Source organism: Bubalus kerabau, chromosome 3, assembly GCF_029407905.1.
Source record: "Bubalus kerabau isolate K-KA32 ecotype Philippines breed swamp buffalo chromosome 3, PCC_UOA_SB_1v2, whole genome shotgun sequence".
NCBI classification, from domain to species: Eukaryota; Metazoa; Chordata; class Mammalia; order Artiodactyla; family Bovidae; genus Bubalus; species Bubalus kerabau.
The window spans coordinates 146,225,096-146,246,551 of NC_073626.1; the positions used below are offsets into that span (position 1 = coordinate 146,225,096).

Sequence of the window (21,456 nt, forward strand, 5' to 3'; positions counted from 1 at the left end):
GCGGTAGGAGACAGCATGAGACAGAGACCTAAAACCATCATTATGTTCTTACCCATTTCTTCATACTCACTGTTTTCCCACTGAGGAAAATCTCAACTAAATTAAAAGCAACTAACTTCTTGTTTCTTTTAATAGGAAAGAAAAAAATATTAAAAATCAAATATGACCAGGACAATTAAATTAGATAGAACTGGGTAGAAGGACATGTCCTAATAGTGGTTCCTTTGCATTTCTATCTAGGAATACAATAAAAGGTGCAGTGGCTAGAATAGATGGCAGACCCTGATGGAAGAAAGGGAGAATGAAGAGGAAGCTGGGGGCTTTGAGGTTTCTTGAGAGTCTGCCCTGCTTATCTCTATTTCTGCAGGGACAGGAACAGAAGAAGTGTTTCATATTCAGAGCAGCTGAGCTGACCTACACCTCAGCAGGTGTTTCCTGTGAAAGGGTCTTGCAGATAATTATTACCAAATCATATAGCCAATGTGGCAAAACTCATGGGTGACATACTGATGATGTCACTGAATAATTATCATTTTTGTTTTTAAGGGCTTGAAACTGCATTCATTCTGGTGGTCACAGATGACCTTCAAATGATATAAGTCAGGTGATGAAAAGAAAATCCTACTAAGTCATATTTTAAGACCAGAGCATAAATTTTAGCCAACCGGATATTCTGGTCAGGGCTCAAGGTGATATTCAGCCAGCTTGCATAGACTCAGAGGTTGTTAGAGCAGAATAAGCCTGAGATTTCTCCTGATCCAGCCCCCTCTTTAACCGCTGAGGAAACAGAGGCTTAGAGAGAGGAAGTAATTTGTCCAAAAGTCCCACAGGTACTACAAGGCAAAGCCTGGACTCAGACCTGGTCTCCTGAGACAAATGCTTCTTCCACTCCACTGTGCTGCAGAATGTTCACAGCCATCTGAAGATCAGGTTAGCTTCCATTCTGCCGGAATGATAGAGGCCTTTGGATATTTTCAAACCAAGGCAACATATAAACTCAAAAAGAAAATGAAAATATGAAAATTAGCTTATTTCTTTATCACACATTTATTGTGCTCTGATTCTGTGGCAGATATTACATCCAGCACTCAATCATTATTGGAGCATCTGATCCAAAGACATACAGTGCACTATTGAGGACCACCATTTCAATTTTGATCACCATTCTTGCTTTTAGCATTATTTTATTAATTCAACAAAATGTTTTCTACAGGTCCAATTGTCCTCAAATAAATATTCTCCTATTTGATAGCAATGAGTAAAAAGAAGGCAAGAGTGGTTGGTGTTGGTAAGGACACTGATGTTAGGTTATAAAGCCCAAGGTTGATGTGACAGATTCTGGAAGTCAAAAGTGGGATGAAAGTTACACTAACATTTGATCACTTATTGATATGGGCACATATGGGTACATAATCTCTGCAACACAATCCACCCTAGCCTCATGTTCCCTTAGAGAAAGATACATATATGGGCTAAAAGGTAAATGCTACTCATCATTCCTTCAGCTGTCTATTTCTTCTTCCTGCCTCCAGCTCTGAGTTATGGGTTTGTTGTTGAACAGGAGAACAAGTCGATCAGTTAAACATTGACACTGGCCTAGCATAGTAGAGCTGAATTTTATGTGTTTTCTTCTCAACTTATGGCTACATTGCTTAGAGGTTCTATCTTTCCCCAACAAGATATCTGGGAGTCATTTTTACATTTTTCTCTCTGCCATCTCCTGTCTATCACAAAGTCCTGTACATTCTTTCATTAAATTAACTGAAAAGTTTTTCTTAGTCTCTGTGTCTACTGTTGCAACCATAGATCAAGCCATTGTCTCCACGATGAAAGGGAATTTAGTGATCTCCCTGTTCCAGATTTTGTTTATGCATGAATCTTTGGACACAGTGATGTCTTCCTAAAACATCACTGTAATGATATCATTGTCTAGGCAGTCATGTCCTGAATGCCACCCCAAATTGGATTGCCTCCATGATTAGAAATGAGCTCATAATGGGTTGAATATTTGAACCATAGTATCATTTGGTCTCAAGATCCTACAGTGGCCTTCCCTTGTTCTTTGGATCAACCAGAATCTAAGCATTCATCTAAGCATACTTCTACATAATTTTATTCTACTGTGCTCTCCTTGGAAGAAAAGCTATGACAAACCTAGACAGCATATTAAAAAGCAGAGACATTACCAACAAAAGTCCATCTAGTCAAAGCAATGGCTTTTCCAGTAGTTATGTATGGATGTGAGATTTGGACCATAAAGAAGGCTGAATGCCAAAGAATTGATGTTTTTGAACTGTGGTGTTGGAGAAGACTCTTGAGAGTCCCTTGGACAGCAAGGAGATCAAACCAGTCAATCCTAAAGGAAATCAACCCTGAATATTCATTGGAAGGACTGACACTAAAACTGAAGCTCCAATACCTGTGGCCACTTGATGCAAAGAGCCAGCTCATTAGAAGAGACCCTGATGCTGGGAAAGATTGAAGGCAGGAGGAGAAGGGGATGACAGAGGATGAGATGGTTGGATGGCATCACCAACTCAATGGACATGAATTTGAGCAAGCTCTGGGAGACGATGAAGGACAGGGAAGTCTGGCATGCTACATAGAGTTGCAGAATTGGACACGACTTAGTGACTGAACAACAACAATGCTTTCCTTAATCTTCTCTTTCTATCAGATTGACCACCAAGTTGATTCACCTCCACCTATACGCTATTTTTTTTTAATGGATTTTTGCTTTTGATTATATGGTTCTTGCCCCTCATAATACCCTGGAGAAGGAAATGGCAAACCACTCCAGTATTCTTGCCTGGAAAATCCCATGGACAGAGGAGCCTGGTGGGCTGCAGTCTATGGGGTCTCAAAGAGTCAGGCACAACTGAGCAACTAACACTTTCCCTAATTCCCAACCTCTTCCCATCCAGACATTTTTTCATCTATTCCAATCTGACCTTTACTTTAAAATACATTCTAAGCACCAGCTCCTTCATCATGTCATTTGTAGTCACTTTAGTAAATAATTATTTCATCTTTTCTGGATGTTCCATACTATTTCCAATGAATCATAAACTATAGAACCTCATGATATTCAACATAAGACTTAATTATATGCTATATTATATCATTTTCCAGTTATTTTCATGCACAATTAATTCATAAAATAGAAATTCTAGTACCTCCCTTAAAGGGTTGTCTCATTAGAACTGTGCTTGGCATATAGCTGACTTGAGTTTCCATCTTATTTCCTTCCTCCTTATCAATGGGTTGGAGTTACAGCTGATAATACCACATCTTTCATCAGATCAGATCAGTCACTCAGTTGTGTCTGACTCTTTGCGACCCCATGAATCGCAGCACGCCAGGCCTCCCTGTCCATCACCAACTCCCAGAGTTCACTGAGACTCACGTCCATCGAGTCAGTGATGCCATCCAGCCATCTCATCCTCTGTCGTCCCCTTCTCCTCCTGTCCCCAATCCCTTCCAGCATCAGAGTCTTTTCCAATGAGTCAACTCTTTGCATGAGGTGGCCAAAGTACTGGAGTTTCAGCTTCAGCATCATTCCTTCCCCAAGCATACAATAATTCTTGAGCTTCCTCAGTGCCTCAGTGATAAAGAATCTGCCTGTGATGCAGAAGACACAGGAGACTTGGGTTCGATCCCTAGAAATGGGAAGATCCCCTGGAGGAGGGCATGACAACTCACTCCAGTATTCTTGCCTGGAGAATCCCATGGACAGAGGAGCCTGGTGGGCTACAGTCCATAGGGTCACAGTGAGTTGGACATGACTGAAGTGACTGGGCATGCATGCACGTGCATATAATAATTCTTGATCAATATTTACTGACTAGAGCATGGCTGACCTGGAGACCCATTCCTATGAATTCTGACATTAAGTATGTATATTTATGTACTCTTGGTTTATAATACTGTCAATTTCTAAAATCGATACTTTAAAATTATATCTAATAATCCATTGCTGCAAACTTTCATCATATCCCACTTATGTACTTAAAGTTAAAAATTATTCTGAAACATGTACAGACTACAATTCTCTCTCTTGATGATATAGCATTGCCATCACCATTATGACCTTTTCTCTGAAACATGTGAACACTGCAAGCTGGCAAGCCTTGCTGAGAAGTGCACATTTCCTATTTTTATGTATGCCTTGCTTTTCTGTTGGCAGGGGGAAACCAGAGCTCTAGAAATGAGGAAGCTTGTCTGAATTGAGTCCAACTTTCCAATTCTCAAAACCCTTGTCTGGACAGCTGCCCTTTTGAGGGAGTGGTCAGTTTTCACTCTTGATTTCAAGAGCAGCCTTGTTCTCTTCAGATAGTCTTTCACAAACTTTTTTTAGTCACTAAAATTTAAGACATTTGTTTCTGTCTTTCCAGACATTGTTTATAGTTCTCCATTGCTGGCCAGGGTGCACAAATACTCCCTGGAATAAAAGTGCTCTAAATCATATTTATGTCACCTTCAGCTACTATCCAGGAAAGCTTCTTTGAGCTTTCTGTGTAGTGATAAGATTCATATGATACACAATTATCCTCAGCCATGTACATTCTGCAAATAATCCCCAGTTTGGCAATCGTTGTCTCCTCAAGTGGTATTTCTTTGCTGGGAGGTATTGTATAATAAAGCAGATCTTTTCAAAGAATTCTAATCATCTGAATCTAAAACAACATTTTATTTATTTCAAGTGGTCAGTGGTGTCCCAAATGCCCCTGCAAATTAGATTAAAAATTATCCAGTTGATGTGTAAACATCCCACTAATTTACCTAGTGTCTGGGTCTTTTATTTGATGTTCAGGAATTTAAATAATTTAAGGTTGTTTAGCTCTCAGTTCAACTTTTGCTTTCTGGATATTTACTTGGAACTTCATAGTATTTATTTAAGGCTATTAGAAATGCTGGGGGAGGACATTTTTTTTTAACTGCCCGGGAGGCTGGTATAGCCTTGGTTCAGCATTTGTAAAGATAATGTGGCTGCGGGCTTACAGCAGTCTTGTCTGCTCAGTGTTTCTCGAAATTTCTCCTGTCATGAACCCACCTGAACTGCTCAGCTCTGTTGAGATTCCCACCTGTGCAATGGAACAGGCAGCTCTGAACAAAACTAAGAAGACAGCCAAATCTTTACAGCATTCCCTGTCTGTCATTTTTAAATTTAATTTTTTCTTCCATTGTTAGAAGCTGTGGAGCCAAATACAGATATATTCTTCCACTTTCTCACTGTTAGGTCTTCAGGAAATTGTTCAATTTGAGTCTCAGTTTCCTATCTGCCAAATGTAAATAAGAAATGTCTTTCTGGAAAGATGATTGTGGGGATCAAATAATATGACTTGGGAGAGCATCTGGCAAGATTTTGGGTTAATTTACTGTCAAAACAATCCCATCTTCTTGTATATTTACCAAGACCCTCTTCTTAATTCAAGATATGATGGACGCTTTGTATACCCCAAAACATTCTCCCTTTCTCTGCTTTTAGTTAAGTTAGTTAAGTCGCTCAGTGGTGTCTGACTCTTTGCGACCCCGTGGACTGTAGCCCACCAGGCTCCTCTGTCCATGGGATTCTTCAGGCAAGAATACTGGAGTGGGTTGCCATTTCCTTCTTCAGGAGATCTTCCTGACCCAGGGATTGAACCCAGGTCTCCCGCATTAGAGGCAGACGCTTTAACCTCTGAGCCACCAGGGAAGCCAAATCCCTTCTCTGCTTTTAAGTGCCCCGAAACCATTCTTGAACTCCCTTGCCCTGTCATAACCCATTCCAAAGTTATTGAAACTCATCAGATTAAAGTATAAATTACTGATATCAACTTAAGGTTTTTAATCTATAAATGGGAATTTTGACTCAATTAGGTCTCCCAGAGCTTTACGCTAAAGGAGTGCATGAAAGTTACAGAATTATAGACATTGGATTGTTGATTATTTTGATCAGTAGTTGTTTGAGTGCCCACTACGTGCCAGGGGTTGTTTTAGTCACTGGGAACATTGCAAGGAACAAAAGGAAGAAATTCCTGCTAGTCCTTTGGCTGATCTCTTGAAGGTAAGCACCATGATGGTTAATTTGACCTATTCAAGGTCACCAATCAAGAACTACCAACACAATAGATTGAGGGGAAAATTTAGAACAAAGAATTCCAGTCCTGCCCGAAGATAACTTTACATTTTCTCATGAACCACCCTTCCCACCACCCCCTCACCTCCCCACTGCACTCCTCGCAGTTTTACAAATAGTGCTTCTGCAGCCAGATGGGGTTAAGAACTACATTTACAGTTAAAATGCTCAAAATATAGCTGGTGGTGATGGGGGATTTGGTTTATTAGTTCATTTTTATGTATGAGAGAAACTGTAGTAAAAAAAAAAATCAGTGTTCATCTTTTTTCAATTTGTTCTAAGAGATTTTTGGCATTAAAGCTTTTTCACTTTCAAATGTTCCAACTCTAGCTGTATTTATGTGATGCCAAACCAACTAGTTGAAAAATTACAAGTATGGGAAATTAGCCAACCCTTTGTCTACAAACTGCCAACCAACCAGGTTGCCTGATATTTTTTTCTTCACTGAATTGTCCCATCATTCAACTGAATTGACTGACAATGGCCTGGGAGATCCAAAACAAAGCACAAATTCTGTTTTGTATAATTCAAAGTATTGATTCATTGTTCTCTGGCAGAATATGCTCATTGTAGAGCATACAGATAATACAGACAATATAAGAAAACAAAAATCACCAAAGCTTCATCATACACAAATATTGACCCTTGGAGGATTTTCCAATGCATATATACGTATATTAGAAAACTGGATGCTGCTCTAAGTACAATTTCTATCTGGATTTTTCTTTTCATTTAATGTGTATTATAAACATGACTAAATATTCTTAGAAGTCATAATTTTTTGCACACTCTTCCCATATATGGATGTAGCCATAATTTTCTTAACAATCGCCTAAGGGTAGGCTTTGGGGTTATTTCCAGTTTTGGCTACTATAAAAAATTCTGCAGTAAACTTTTAAAAACAAATCTTATGTGTCTCTGATTATTAATTTAGTTTAAAAATTTAGCAAGACTACCTATAAGCTCTTAATCTGCATTGCTAAGACTTCTCACCAGCAAAGTTATGTAGCAAAAGATTATAGCAAATGTACATTCCTACACATAAGCTGTTTTTAAGAATGCCCTGTTCATTCTCTTGTCAGTTTTTAAATCTTTACCAGTCTGATAGGTGACAAAAACACTAGTCCCTTGTTTTAATTTATATTTCTTATACTGTTGAATTAACAGTTAAAATTTTTCTTGACCATATGTATTTTTTTCATGATCATTCTTATTTCTAAAAGACTTCTCTTCAAAATGAGGAAAAGCAAATAGCAATAGACTAAAATAATGTTTTTATGTTTCCAACTTCAGAAAAGTAAAAAAAAAAAAGCACTTGTATCATATTTTTCTCTTCTTCAGGTGGACATGAAAAATTAAACCTCTGACTCTCTGCCCTTATAGCTATTATAATTGGATTTAATAGCTTAATTCTTGTTAAGAAACTTTAATAAAGTGCTAGAGTTGAGCAGAGGAAATTTGAACAGATGAATTTTCTGCCAAGTGGGTGCTGGTTTTGAGGTTCTCTTGAATGACATGTGGATTCAAATGGTATTCATATCTGACGGCCATGCTACTTTCTGTTGCCTTCCCAGAAAGGCTGGTGGAAAGCTATTGAACTTTGAAAATTCTCTTTGGCTGCCTCCTTGAAGTCATTAGCAGAAGTTCCATCTTCTGAAAGTGGTTATTCTAGAACTTATATAAGGCAAAATTAACAGTTATGCTTAATTACTTTCACTCATGTGTTCACTAACATTAAGTGTTGTCAGACCATTTATTATTATGGAGTCATAACCCTGATATGATCATTTCCTTCAATTCTGCCTGACTTTCCTTTCCTTTCTGCCAAAATAAGCAGATCCCATGCTCATCTATGAAAAGGAAAATCCTGTGACAGCTCTAAGAAACAAACTATATTGCTTTGATACAGCCTTTCTTGAGATTTCATCTTGTTTTCAAATAATATATTTTTCTACTTTGTTATAAATTTTAAACAAGAAGTATCAAAATCAGCACATGGCTACTTAGTCTGGACTGAGGCCTTATAAATAACCACTCCAGCCAGTCTTAATGTGGAAAAATGGAAAACCAGATTCTATTAACAAAAAGAAAATACCATTTTTTTATACATGGCTCTTACTCTGGCCCAGTGAGAAACAGCAGTTTTCCCTTCCTCAGTGTTTATTACACATGGATGTGTTTGCAATGTGGCACTAGTGGTAAGGAACCTCCCTGCCAACGTGGGAAGCATAAGAAATACGGGTTTGATCCCTGGGTCGAGAAGATCCCCCGGAGGAGGGCATTCAACCTACTCCTACTCCAGTATTCTTGCCTGGAGAATCCCATGGACAGAGGAGCGCAAAGAGTCAGACATGACTGAAGCGACTTAGCATACACACATATGTTTGCAATATAGCTGTTTCAATCTTTGTAGTAAGGGCACAAATCTGTCACCATGCTGATTTCACTTAAAGGTTTGTCTCTGCCAAAGCAAATTGGTACCATCTTCCAATTTCTCTCTCAAACCAATTTCATATTGAGATGGAGGTCTTTATTAACAGACAAAAAAGCAAGATCCTTCTTAGTCAATAGGCACCACCAGACCAGTAGGAAAATGAGAAGGAAATACGAAAGGGCAAAGGTGGTGAAAGGGCACCCAACCTTGGCTAGCTCTGGCTTTTTGAGGAGCTATCTTTGGTCCTCTCCCCTTACCTCTGAGCTAGTATACATTTTATATATTCTTCTTTTCATACACTATAGGAACAGTTTCCTTTAATAGAGCTGCTACTGCTGCTGCTAAGTCGCTTCAATCGTGTCCAACTCTGTGCGACCCCATAGACAGAAGCCCACCAGGTTCCCCTGTCCCTGGATTCTCCAGGCAAGAACACTGGAGTGGGTTGCCATTTCCTTTTCCAATGCATGAAAGTGAAAAGTGAAAGGGAAGTCGCTCAGTCATGTCCGACTCTTAGCAACCCCATGGACTACAGCCCACCAGGCTCCTCCATCCATGGGATTTTCCAGGCAAGAGTACTGGAGTGGGGTGCCATTGCTTTCTCTGTTTAATAGAGCAGGATCTTTTAATACAAAGGAAAGTTAAAGAAGTAGTCCTCTAGGTAGGCAAGAACTTTGCCCCCACTATATTTTCCCCAACATTTCAAATATTCAAAACTAGTCAAATATTCAAGAATTATTAACCATACATTAAAGTTGAATGAATTTTACAGTGAACTTTGTACACGTATCACCTAGTTTTCCCATTAATATTTACTCTACTTTATCACTATCCATCCATCTAAACCCCATCCATCTGTTAGTCATATTATTTTTTGATGATTTTTTGATGAACTTCAAAATAAATTGCAGATATCAGCATGTGTATCTCTCCCAAAATACTGAAGCCTGAATGTAATTAGGCTTTGGCATTTGTTTAGTTTTTTTATTTGATATAAAATGTACATACAATAAAACAAACCCATCTTAAAGTTACACTTGTGGAGTATTTCAAATGCATACACTTGTGCAGCCCTAATTTTTACCAAGACAGAAAATTACATTCCAGAACATTTCCTATTCTGCTCCTGTCCCTGACAACTACTGATTTGAGACTTTTTTTCTATTATAGATTGGTTTCATTTGTTATAAAATGTCATATTAAAGGACTAATAGCATATATTCTGCTTTGTACAAGGCTTTTTTCACTCAGCAGTATGTTTCAGATTTATTTAACAACTGGTAGTTGGCTCTATTTTATTGTTGAGTGGTAATTCATCATATGCCACAGTTTGTTTATCTGTTCTATTGATGGATATTTGGTCTGTTTCCAGTTTTTGGCCATTATGGGTAAAGTTGCTATGAACATTCTTGTCGTGTATTTTGTAAACATACGGTTTTGCTTCCTTTGGGTCGATACCTAGGGGTGGCCTTGTTGGGTTACAGGGAAGGTGTTTGTTTAAATGTGTAAAGAAACTGCCAGATTGTGTTCCAAAGTTGTTGTACCATTTTACATTTTCACCAGTGAAAGATGAGAGTTCCAGGTGCTCCACAACCTCTCCAAAATTTGGTGTCATCATTCTTTTGTTGTTCAGCCACTCAGTCGTGTCCAACTCTTTGTGACCCCATGGACTGCAGCATGCCAGGCTTCCCCGTCCTTCACTATCTCCCACAGTTTGCTCAAACTTATGTCCATCGTGTTGATGATGCCATCCAACCATCTCATCTTCTGTCACTCCCTTCTCCTCCTGCCCTCAATCTTTCCCAGCGTCAAGGTCTTTTCCAATGAGTTAGCTCTTCACATCGGGTGGCCAAAATATTGGAATTTTAGCATCAGTCATTCCAATGAATATTCACAGTTGACTTCCTTTAGGATCGACTGGTGTGACCTCCTTGCTGTCTAAGGGACTCTCAAGAGTCTTCTTGAGCACTGCAGTTCAAAAGTATCAATTCTTTGGTGCTCAGTCTTCTTTATGACCCAACTCTTGCATATATGACTACCGGAAAAGCCATGGCTTTGACTATACAGAGCTTCGTCGGCAAAGTGCTATCTCTGCTTTTTAATACACTCTCTAGGTTTGTCATAGCTTTCTTTTCAAGGAGCAAGTGTCTTAATTTCATGACTGCAGTCACTATCCACAGTGATTTTAGAGCCCAAGAAAATAAACTTTTTCACTATTTCCACTTTTCCCCCATCTATTTGCCACAAAGTGATGGGCCTGGATGCCATGATCTTAGCTTTTTGAATGTTCAGTTTTAAGCCAGCTTTTAAATTTTGGCTATTTTCTTGGGTGTGGGCACCACTGTATTTTAACAATGTCTTTCTCAGCTTATCATCAATACTGTTGATGGTCACAGTTTTTAGCTATCCTCTTATCACCTTGGGAAACCAGTGGCCCATTAGCTTTGGGGAAACTACCTTTTTCTTGCTTTTTGGTACTGAGGTGGTGAACACAGAGCAGAATGCAAAATGCAAAAACAAATGACAATGTATGGTAATATTAAAACATTGACAGAAGCCTGATAACCCTACTATCATCACATAGAAAGCATAATAGGCATTGTATACTCTGCTAAGCCACTTAAAGAAGCTTTTGTCATTTATTTTTTTATGATCTTGCGAGGTAAGTACACTATCCCCTATTACAAATGAAGAAACTGAAAATCAAAAGATTAAAATTAAGCAAACAAAAACGCAGTTGCCCATGGTCACACTGCTATCAAGAAGCTTGCCTAACTCATAAAGAAAGAAGAGACTTAAAAGGCCCACTAAAAATATTATTTAACTTACATAATATATTGGAAGTGTATGTTTCCACCACTGGAAAAGACATTCATAATCTCAATGACCCTCAAAAGGGCAAGCAGAGGAAAGAAGGTGTATTTCTCAGCATTATCTGTGGCATTCACACAATGAGTTAATCCACTATCAGACCTCAGTCTAACCCCCTTAATGGGTAATTCAGCTTTCATATAGTTCATTATCTTTTACTTTCTTTTGTTTGCTTCACAGATGGAATTCTTTAAAATGTCTATGAAGAATTTTCCATCTGGACTAGATCAACCTCAAACGCAAGTCAAAGAAGAGGTATATGTTCCTGTGCATCCACTGGGATCATCAGGATAGGAAGACTTTTCCAAAAACAACACAAGTTTGGTTTCATAAATTGGGCAGCAGGGAGAACAAATGCAATGAGTAATCACTTATGTGCTTTGCCTTTGGTAGCTTCAGGTCCGGTCTTCCTCAGCTTTGTAAGAGGAGACCTTCGTAGCTGGCTGTGGTGTCAGTCAATGGGCTGTCAGTTGGATTTGGCTTTAAAGTATTTTTTTCCTTTCATCTGCTCACATTCCATATTTATCTTGTTGTCATTCTCCTCTAAGTGATTTCTGGTGATACATTGCCTTTTAATGACACTTTTACTTACCTTCATTCATTTTATTCTCACAAGCACTCTTTAATGGGGAATAAGAAAGGAGATTGAGATGCAGAGGCTTCATTTATTCAACATTTTAAAATCCCTATTATGTCAGGCAGTTACTGAGCTGAAAAAAAAATGGTCCTTTTCTTTGGAAAACTTATGGTTATGGACAGAGACACAAGTATATTAAGAGATAATTAGCTACAGATGTAAAAATTACTGTATAAGATTTAGGTAAGGAGTATTAGGGAGACAGGAAAGAGAGGATGACCAAGGTTAGGTTACTTTCTATGAGTAGCAAGGTCTGAATAGAGATACCAGGTAGTCTGATTCTTTAACTAATACTTCTTTCATCTATAAAAATAAAGGTTACTTTTTATAAATTAATTTTTAAAAATATATATGATAGTCTAAAAAATATTTAAAGAGGCCTACAAAAATGTACAATAAGACAAACTATTTTTACGTTGATTTTCAACCTTTCCAAAGTGGATTCATGATACTGTCTTTAGACAAACTTGAAAAGTATTTTTCTTCTCTCCTTTTCTTATATTTTTCCCACACTAGACTGAACACAAGGATGACTAGATCTATCCCATAATGTCAAGATGCTTGGGAAAGTTTGGTACCAATCCTTACCCTCCTCCTAGCAGCTAACATGTGGAAATTGGGGGATTCCCTATAGGCCAACAGACATATATCCCATTGCCCTTCAACTTTTTCTAATCTTGATCCACACACCCCTCTCCTCAATTCCAAGATTCTTCATTTTTCAAAAGTTGTCATCAAATAGCCTTTACTGTTTACTTTATTTCTAATGTCTTTCCAGGGCAGGCTAGAGGGTAGACAGGGTGAGGGGAGAGGTGATGAAGAGCAATTCCTTGAAACAGTAGGACCCCAGGGACCATTTCGTATGCACTCATTTTCATAATCCTTCACTGGAATGGCTTCAGCTACTTGGAATTTTTCTTTAAAGTTTAGTAGCACTCTAGTTTCCATCACTTAGGATCTGGTATCCAGGAAAGGAGCAGAAGAGGGGCAGGAGGAGTGGGGAGAGGAAGACAAGGAGAGAGAGGCACACTCTGAAAAAGAGGAAACAAAAGTCGGGATTTGGTCTAGTAAAATCTCATGACAATTTTGTATGGGAGTTGGACATGATACTTAATCTAGTGGACTAAATTAAACCAAATGAGAACAAGCTGTTACTGAGCTTTTAAGTACAATGTTCAATTTTTGTTATCCTTTACCACTTTCCTTAGAAGATAAATGCATTAAAAATAGCTCCTCTTCTCTTAAAGGAGGTGACTGTTTTATTTTCCGGTTTGGTCTTTCATCCATCTTCACTTCCTATCTGTCTCAGAGCTTTGAGAAATATGTTGCTGCCTGGAAAAACCCATTTCTTCAGCTTGCCATCAGTTTTCCCATTCCATTCATTTAGGCTTCAGCCCCTTGAGTTATGGGAGGCTAGTGTAGCCTTTTAACTGTCGTATCAGACAAACTCCAATTCCAGTAATAAACTATGTGCTGGATTCACTTTTAACATTCATGGAAAATCATTAAAAAAAAAAATGGTGTTTGGAACACTCTGCTGGCACTTCAAGCTCCATTTCTGGTATGTTTCAACAAAAATCTATTTATGGATTCTTTTCCTCTTCTCACACCTCCCTTTTCCCTTCCCCTTAAGAAAGTTGGAGAACCTGTAAGTTAAATTAATGCTTGATGTAATTTCCTGTAATACAAGGCATAGGCTCCAGCACTAACTATCCTTTCATGGAAAAACAGTTCATGGCTCCTGGATGTGGAGTTACACCCTTGAATTATGAGTCGTGATCATTGCTGAGTGGATCACTTTGGAGCCAGAAAACAGGGTGGTAGCAGGGGAAAGGAGTTGGCAGCTGGAGGGGAGAGAGCAGGTTTGCTGGGAGTGAGTGCCAGAACAGTGTTTAAGAAAATAAAAAATGCAGTGGGGCCAAGGGAAGGACCAGTATGCTACGTGGACAGACGAGAGAAGCCAGGGGAAAGCTGGACTGTTCTGGGCTAGATTTTAGCCTGCCATGTGGTGGAATATTTAATTGAACATTTAATTTCTACTGTGATTGATAAATGAAAAATCTCAGGGTAATAATGCTTTTCAAGAGGTGATATAAACCAGTCTTTGAGATGTCAAGCGGGCAAATAAGCTGATGAGGCAAAGGAATTCTGTCGGCTGGCTTAAAAGCAATCTGTATATGTTTGTAGGTCTGTGCTTATACCTCTTTCTAAACTCACCTCTAATCTCTTAGGTCTGGAAATTAAGCCTACATGCCAGACTTTCCTGTACTGATTTACCTGTTTACCTTGACTTAGGTCAGGTCAGGTTGCTGTGTGAATGGGACTTATCTGGTGGTGGATTATTATAGTTTATATTGCTTCCTGACTCAGCCTAAATACACATCCAGAAACATCCATTTAAGTTACTGTGGTTAACTCTCCTAAATTTCCAGGGACTTTGGGTTTGAGTGGATCCAATATTTGAATAAAGGGTCAAACTGGTGGGCTAGGTTTCTTTAGAAATAACCTCAAACTCCATTCTTCTGCTCTATAAGGCAAGATACAGTCACGGAACGCCTACTGTGTCCCTGTTACCCAAACAGTAGAGAGTAATAAATCAGACCACACAGTGAGGTATGTGTATAGCTGCAAGACAGGGATAAGATAGTCATGGGGGATGCTTGGGATAGTAGCGGATCTTTAATCCATTTTCATTTATATTCTTCTCTAGAGATTGTTTGTATAATAAAGACAAAAGTGCTGCAATAAAGGGTAAGAAGAAGAAACCATGACTTTATCATTAAGGAAAAGAGAAACTTAGTTTCTCAAGTAATAAAGGATGGAGGAAAACTGGGAAAATAATGGATTTCTGTATAGCAAGCACAAGAACTGGTCTGCAGCATTTCAAGTATGGAGGGGCTGCATTCATGCATACCCCCAGAGCAGTCTTTCTCAACCTCAGCACTACCGACACTTTGGACTGGATACTTCTTTGCTGCGGTGGGGTAGGGGGAGGTTTATGTACTGCAGGATGTTGAGCAGCATCCTTGACTTCTGCCCACTAGTTGCTAGTAGTACCTCTTACCTTAGCTGTGACCACTCAGATTGTCTCCAGACATTGCCAGTTTTCCCTTGGAGAGGAAAAGGACTGCTGTTTGAGAACCAATGCATTAGGGCAATTACTAAAACTAGTCTAGAAATTCAATTAGACTTTTACTTGATGGTATTTCAAGTCAGATAAAATGACAGACAAAACATAGTGGAAAAGACGCAGGTTTTAAAGTCAAGCAAATAAGGATTCTAAGCTAAGTTTATTTTATCTAAGTCACAGAGTTTATTAAATGAGAGGCACTGGAGATTAAAGAATTGAGTAGGAGAAAAAAGGGACCATGACAAATGTTCAGTATTAAAAAGCAGATACTCTTTTAAAAAAGAGTTCCATTCTTGTGTTTCCAAAAGAATGTTTGTGTGTTTATGTATGTGTGTATGTGTGTGTATATATAGCTTACCTGAGCTTCTAGAATATAAACTCATTCATAAAGTGAATTGCTTAAGTCTCCTAGTTTATTTGGATTATGAATCAATTACCTACCATGTACCATGCACTGTGATAAGGCACTAGGGACTCAATGGTTGGAAAACAGATCTGGTCCTTACCTTCCTATTAACCCTAATAACCTTCCTGTGGGCTAGATATTGTTTAGCAAAATCTGGGAAGTTCATAGACTGGGTGTAGCACATATGGGTGTTGGGAAAGGCAATCTGCATGGGCTCTAAGTGTTCCTGCACATCCTTTTTAATTTTACCAAGAATGCAAGACCTTGATCCATCTTCACTAGGGCCATGTCTCAGGATTATGTCTTCAGCAAGCAGCCTTCACAGATGAGACAACATGTCCCTCTAGGACAAGGAATGGCCTTGCTTATTGTTTGCTATAAAACAAGTTCCTAGTCTCCCATAAAGCTATTCACTGTGTGCCTGGCATTCACCTGTGTGTCTACATGTTGCCTCCTTGGGATTTGGGACAAGGGGACCTGACACAACATGGGTGCTCACGCTGCTTGCTGCGCTATGATTAGTACAGTCCTTTGTTTCTGACCCAGGAGTCTTATTTCCTTCCAATAGTCATTAAACATTAGCAATAGGTCAACGTTAAGCATTAGTAAGGCTTACTTACTGCCTTATAAGGAGAGTAAAATCAGATCCCAGACCTTGATAATGGGGTCCAGTATACAGGGGCTTTAAAACATCAGCAAGAAAAAGAAGTTTCTGGAGTGAATATGAAGAGAGATCTCCATGCTTCCTTTGGTGCAACAAGACTAAGGAGTAACCAGTCCCAAATGAAGCAGTAAAGCATGGCTCCGGGTGTGAGCTCTTCAAGAAAAAACATGAAAAGAGGTTCCTTGATGTACTTACACATAAAGAAGATTTACATTTCTGATGGACTGTTTGAGGATGAAATATTCCTAGACTTTAAGAGGGTAAGAATTCTCAGTTCGCTGAAACAATTCAACCTTAGAACAAAGACCACATTAAAGATGTTACCATGCCATCTAAGTCTCTGGGTGCAGATGGCTTCCAGTTAGTTCCCGTGAGTTGAGAGAGACAGAAACAGGGGATATAATGAAGTCAGGATTAAGGACCATATCTAAAAAACAATTCTGAAAGTACAGGAAAATGACTGGCAGCAAATAGATTAGAAATCTAATACATTTTTAAGGGAGTTGTATTGTCAAAGACATCTAGATAAGATAGCTAGATAAACCTAGCCTCAAAAGGCCTATGACTGTTTAGTGAGTCTTGAAGCAACCCCCAAGCAGAAATTGTGGGTAAAACCTATGCAGCCCCCAAGGAAGACATCCATCCACACTTACTTCACGTGTGTCAATGAAAAATAATAGAATAAGGAAGAATTTCCCGGAGGACAGAATAAAGAGGCATGGAAAACAATGGACAAAGGAGTTCTTTCCGAAGAACAGAATCGGGGTCTAAGCAAAGAATATGCTAATACCAGGAGCTGAAATCCCACCCACCAGATTCCGTAATTGCTATATGCCAATGACTGCTCTGTGCATCCTACCCTTAGCTTTACTCCTCTTTCATTGTCTATTGAGTGTGTATATTGGGGGAGTGAGGGCAAAAAAACTACTTGCATTTTTAGGTCATGTGTTCTTAGACCTTGAGGAGTCATAACTGAACCCGACAGCAGACTGTGTATTATCTGAGGATCTTGTTCTTTGATGAGGAAATAAGGACTACTAGGGCTGCGTGGTTGTACCCTAGTAGAAGGACTGATGATGTTTTATCTGTGGGAAGAAGAGTAAAATACATATTGGGATGACAGAGACAGCAGTATGTTCACTGAAACCCAACTCACTTTTAAAGTGTATGCTTTGAATTCCGACAAATAGGCTATGGATGAAATTACGCATACTACCAACTTGTCTTATAGAAGTGTTTCTCTTAGTTGTTTAGGCTTATCTCAACCTAGCATGCCTGCAGATATAAAGAATCAGACAGGAAACTCTAAGACCCAGGAGATAGAGGAGCACCAAGGTGGAAGGAGCAGGAGTTCCTGATTCACCCCAGAAAGGGTCTCCCACCAATTAGGAATGCCTACACTGAATTTCTTACTGTTAAGAAATAAACTTCTGCTGTGTTAAACCACTGAGATTTGAAGTTTTCTTTGTTATGTGTGCTAAGTCGCTTCAGTTGTGTCTGACTCTTTGCCACACTATAGACTATAGCCCACAAGGCTCCTCGGTCCATGGGATACTCCAGGCAAGAATACTGGAGTGGGTTACCATTTCCTACTCCAGGGGATCTTCCTGACCCAGGGATGGAACCTGGGTCTCCTGCGGCTCCTGCACTGCAGACAGATTCTTTACTGCCGAGCTGCTAGTAAACTTAAAGGGGGAAAGTGCAGCAATTATTACTAATACCAGAGAAAACAAAAAAGTTGTACATAAAAGAAATTATAATCTTAGTATAATATAATTTAGCATGAATAATACTTGCATACTTGTAATAATGTAAATACTAATTATGGATTTAATCAAAATTTATGCTATAATTTCTTGAGGGAATAAGTGATAAAAGAGAAGGAAATAGGAGATGGAGAGAAGGAGTGAGAGTGTGGCAAGAGAAGAGTGAAGTAAAAATGAAAGGGTTAGTCACTCGCTCAGTCATGGCTGATTCTTTGGGACCCCGTGGACTGTAGCCCGCCAGGCTCCTCTGTCCATGGAATTCTCCAGGCAAGAATACTGGAGTATGTTGCCATTCCCTTCTCCAGAGGATCTGAGTACAAAAGAGTTAAATACTCATCTTCTGAGGTTGGAAATCTAAAATGGAAAGATCCAGAAATAGCATGCTATTTAGAAAGATGGAGACAAATATCAGAGCAAATATCTTTAAGAGTGGGGAGAGGAGAGCAGGGGAGAATCAGAGGCTGCATTTTGCACTAGAAGCTTTGTAGGCCTGTTTGTTAAAATTATGTATGATACAACTTTGATAAACATCAAAAGGATATAAAAGAAAAAGAGTAGAACCTGAAAAAAAAGTCAGTGTAAAGTAAAAGCCATTGAGGTTGGAGAAATGCTGTAGACTGTGGTATTCTAGAAACCAAAAAGAGAGCATGTTTTGAGAAGAGGATGTTAACAGAGCACGAAATGTTATTGAGATGTAAGAAGACTGAAAATTGCCCATTGGATTTAGCCTTAAAGATAACCTCAGTGAGAGAAGTTTTAGTGTGGTAGGGTGGGGGCACGGTGTCTGTTGCTTTTCCTGCACTGGCAGGCAGATTCCTTACCACTGAGCCACCTGGGAAGCCCCAAAGTGGGGGGCAAGAGGGAGGTAAAAAAAATGGGTGAGTGCCTTTGAAACTGCTTTAGAAAAAGCTAAGCTCTATGTATATAACATGATTTAGAGTATTCATTTTCTTAGATCCATGATCCATTTCTGCATTTAAACCTCACATAGATGTGTAAAAAGAGAAGATAAATGAGTTTACTTAACATTTACACAAAAACTTCTGCCATACTTCTGAAACACAGAATTAAGGAGTTTTCTACAGCCTTTAGGCAAAACCACAATTTGAGGCCCAAACTGCCTAGAAAACTAGGTTTGAATATCACATGGCTTCTGGTATGAATCCTTACTAGGTCTTTCCTTCAAGCAATTATTTCTTTTATTTTCTATTTAAAGGAAGGCAAGATAGAGTTACATGGAATGCGCTCAATAAAATATGACTAGATACCAAACACATCATCCATCTTCTCAGTAATTTGTCCTTATGAGTGCTCTGATTGCTTTTCTTAGTAAAAAAGATTTTCAAATCCCTTTCTAAATTTTACACATACATCTGGGAAAGAGAAACTTGGAAATGGCTGCTTGACATGGAAACAAATAAAATTAAAAAATTCAAAGAAGAAGATTTGCATATTTTCATAAAGAATAAAAAGTAGACCATAAGTCCTCTTAGTATTGTTATAAAATATGATGCATTTCTCATTGTTTTAAACACATTAAGGGGCACACTTTTTAAACTAAAATAGGGTTACTAACCATTTTCAAGGATAGAAAAGTATGAAGGATTTACTTTTTAAAGAAAGTAAAACACAGGTTTCTGTTAAGTGAGACTATAAAGGTAATTGCCCTGATTTAAAAGGTAAAATATTAAGAAGAGAGCTTTTTCAAAATGAACCTGGAGAAGTAAGACAAGCAATTTTGGAGACCTAACTGTGATGAATGTCTGTCTCTCCAGGTGGCCTGTTTCCTTAAGATAAATATTCAAAATATTCTTGCTTTGGGTAACTTGTCTTTACTTAGACACCCTGGGAATCACTTCCCCATATTTACCTTCAGGAAAAGTCCTACATTAGCTATGCTCCTGGGATAACTGTCCCATAAATTCTAGTGCAATCTGAATGAGCACACATGATGTTTCAGGAACAAAATAAGGTTCCTTACATTCATATTTTCATTAAATTTCATTAAATTACCCCAACTAATGAGATAGGTGCCACCATGCTCATTTTTGTTTTTCCAATGGTCATGTATGGATGTGAGAGTTGGACCGTGAAGAAGGCTGAGTGCCAAAGAATTGATGCTTTTGAACTGTGGTGTTGGAGAAGACTCTTGAGAGTCCCTTGGACTGCAAGGAGATCCAACCAGTCCATTCTGAAGGAGATCAGTCCTGGGTGCTGGGTGTTCATTGGAAGGAATGATGCTAAAGCTGAAACTCCAATATTTTGGCCACCTCATGTGAAGAGCTGACTCATTGGAAAAGACTCTGAGGCTGGGAGGGATTGGGGGCAGGAGGAGAAGGGGATGACAGAGGATGAGATGGTTGGATGGTGTCACCGACTCAATGGACATGAGTTTGGGTGAACTCTGGGAGCTGGTGATGGACAGGGAGGCCTGGCATGCTGCAATTCATGGGGTTGCAAACAGTCGGACACGACTGAGCGACTGAACTAACTAACAAGGTAAAAGAGTTTACAAGACTCTGTGCAAGTCAAAGTGTTTGTAAATGTTAGAGCCGGGATTCAAATCAGGCCTGGGGTTCTGAAGCCTTGTGGGCCAGAGCATCCTCAGTGCATCCAGGCGTTGAGCCTTCCCTTCACTCCCGTATGGTCCATGTGTCTACAATCTCCATCTTGGAACACGGCAACCACCAACAACCATGCTTCATGTCTTTTTCTCATCTCTACTCCAACACTTGTCTCTACATCCCAAAACTCCCTTGTGAACAGTTTAACATGAGTATATATTCTCCCTTCATCCACTGCCTAAAGGACAATGGAGGGGCCATGTTCTTCTGGAAATATGATCTTGCCCATTCAGGTGTATGGTGTCCAGCTCTTGCTTGTCATTGTCAGTTGGATTACATTCCTCTCAAAATTCATATGTTGAAGTTCTACCTTCCAGTACTTTTGATTGTGTTCTTATTTGGAGATAGTCTTTACAGAGATTACAACAAGATTAGTCTTTACAGAAGTGAAAACAATATTAGAGTGGGCCCCAATCAAATAGGACTCATGTCCTTATTCAGTTCAGTTCAGTTGCTCAGTCGTGTCTCACTCTTTGCAACCCCATGGACTGCAGCACATCAGGCTTCTCTGTCCATCACCAACTCCCGGACTTACTCAAACTCATGTCCATTGAGTTGGTGTGATGCCATCCAACCATCTCATCCTCTGCTGTCCCCTTCTCCTCCCGCCTTCAATCTTTCCCAGCATCAGGGTCTTTTCAAATGAGTCAGTTCTTCACATCAGATAGCCAAAGGATTGGAGTTTCAGCTTCAGCATCAGTTCTTCCAATGAATATTCAGGACTGATTTCCTTTAGGATGGACTGGTTGGATCTCCTTGCAGTCCAGGGGACTCCCAAGAGTCTTCTCCAACACCACAGTTCAAAAGTA

At 39.2% G+C, this 21,456-nt stretch overlaps 1 protein-coding gene across 1 annotated transcript in view; it reads left to right on the forward strand.

Annotated features, from left to right (window-relative positions):
- ICOS (inducible T cell costimulator) overlaps positions 1 to 12,319 on the forward strand; it is a 114,503-nt gene extending 102,184 nt beyond the window's left edge. Inside the window, exon 3 of the transcript XR_008712087.1 lies at positions 11,601 to 12,319. The gene's annotated coding sequence lies outside the window, so the exon portion shown is untranslated. The remainder of the gene's footprint in view (positions 1 to 11,600) is intronic.
- Positions 12,320 to 21,456: the final 9,137 nt, after the last annotated feature.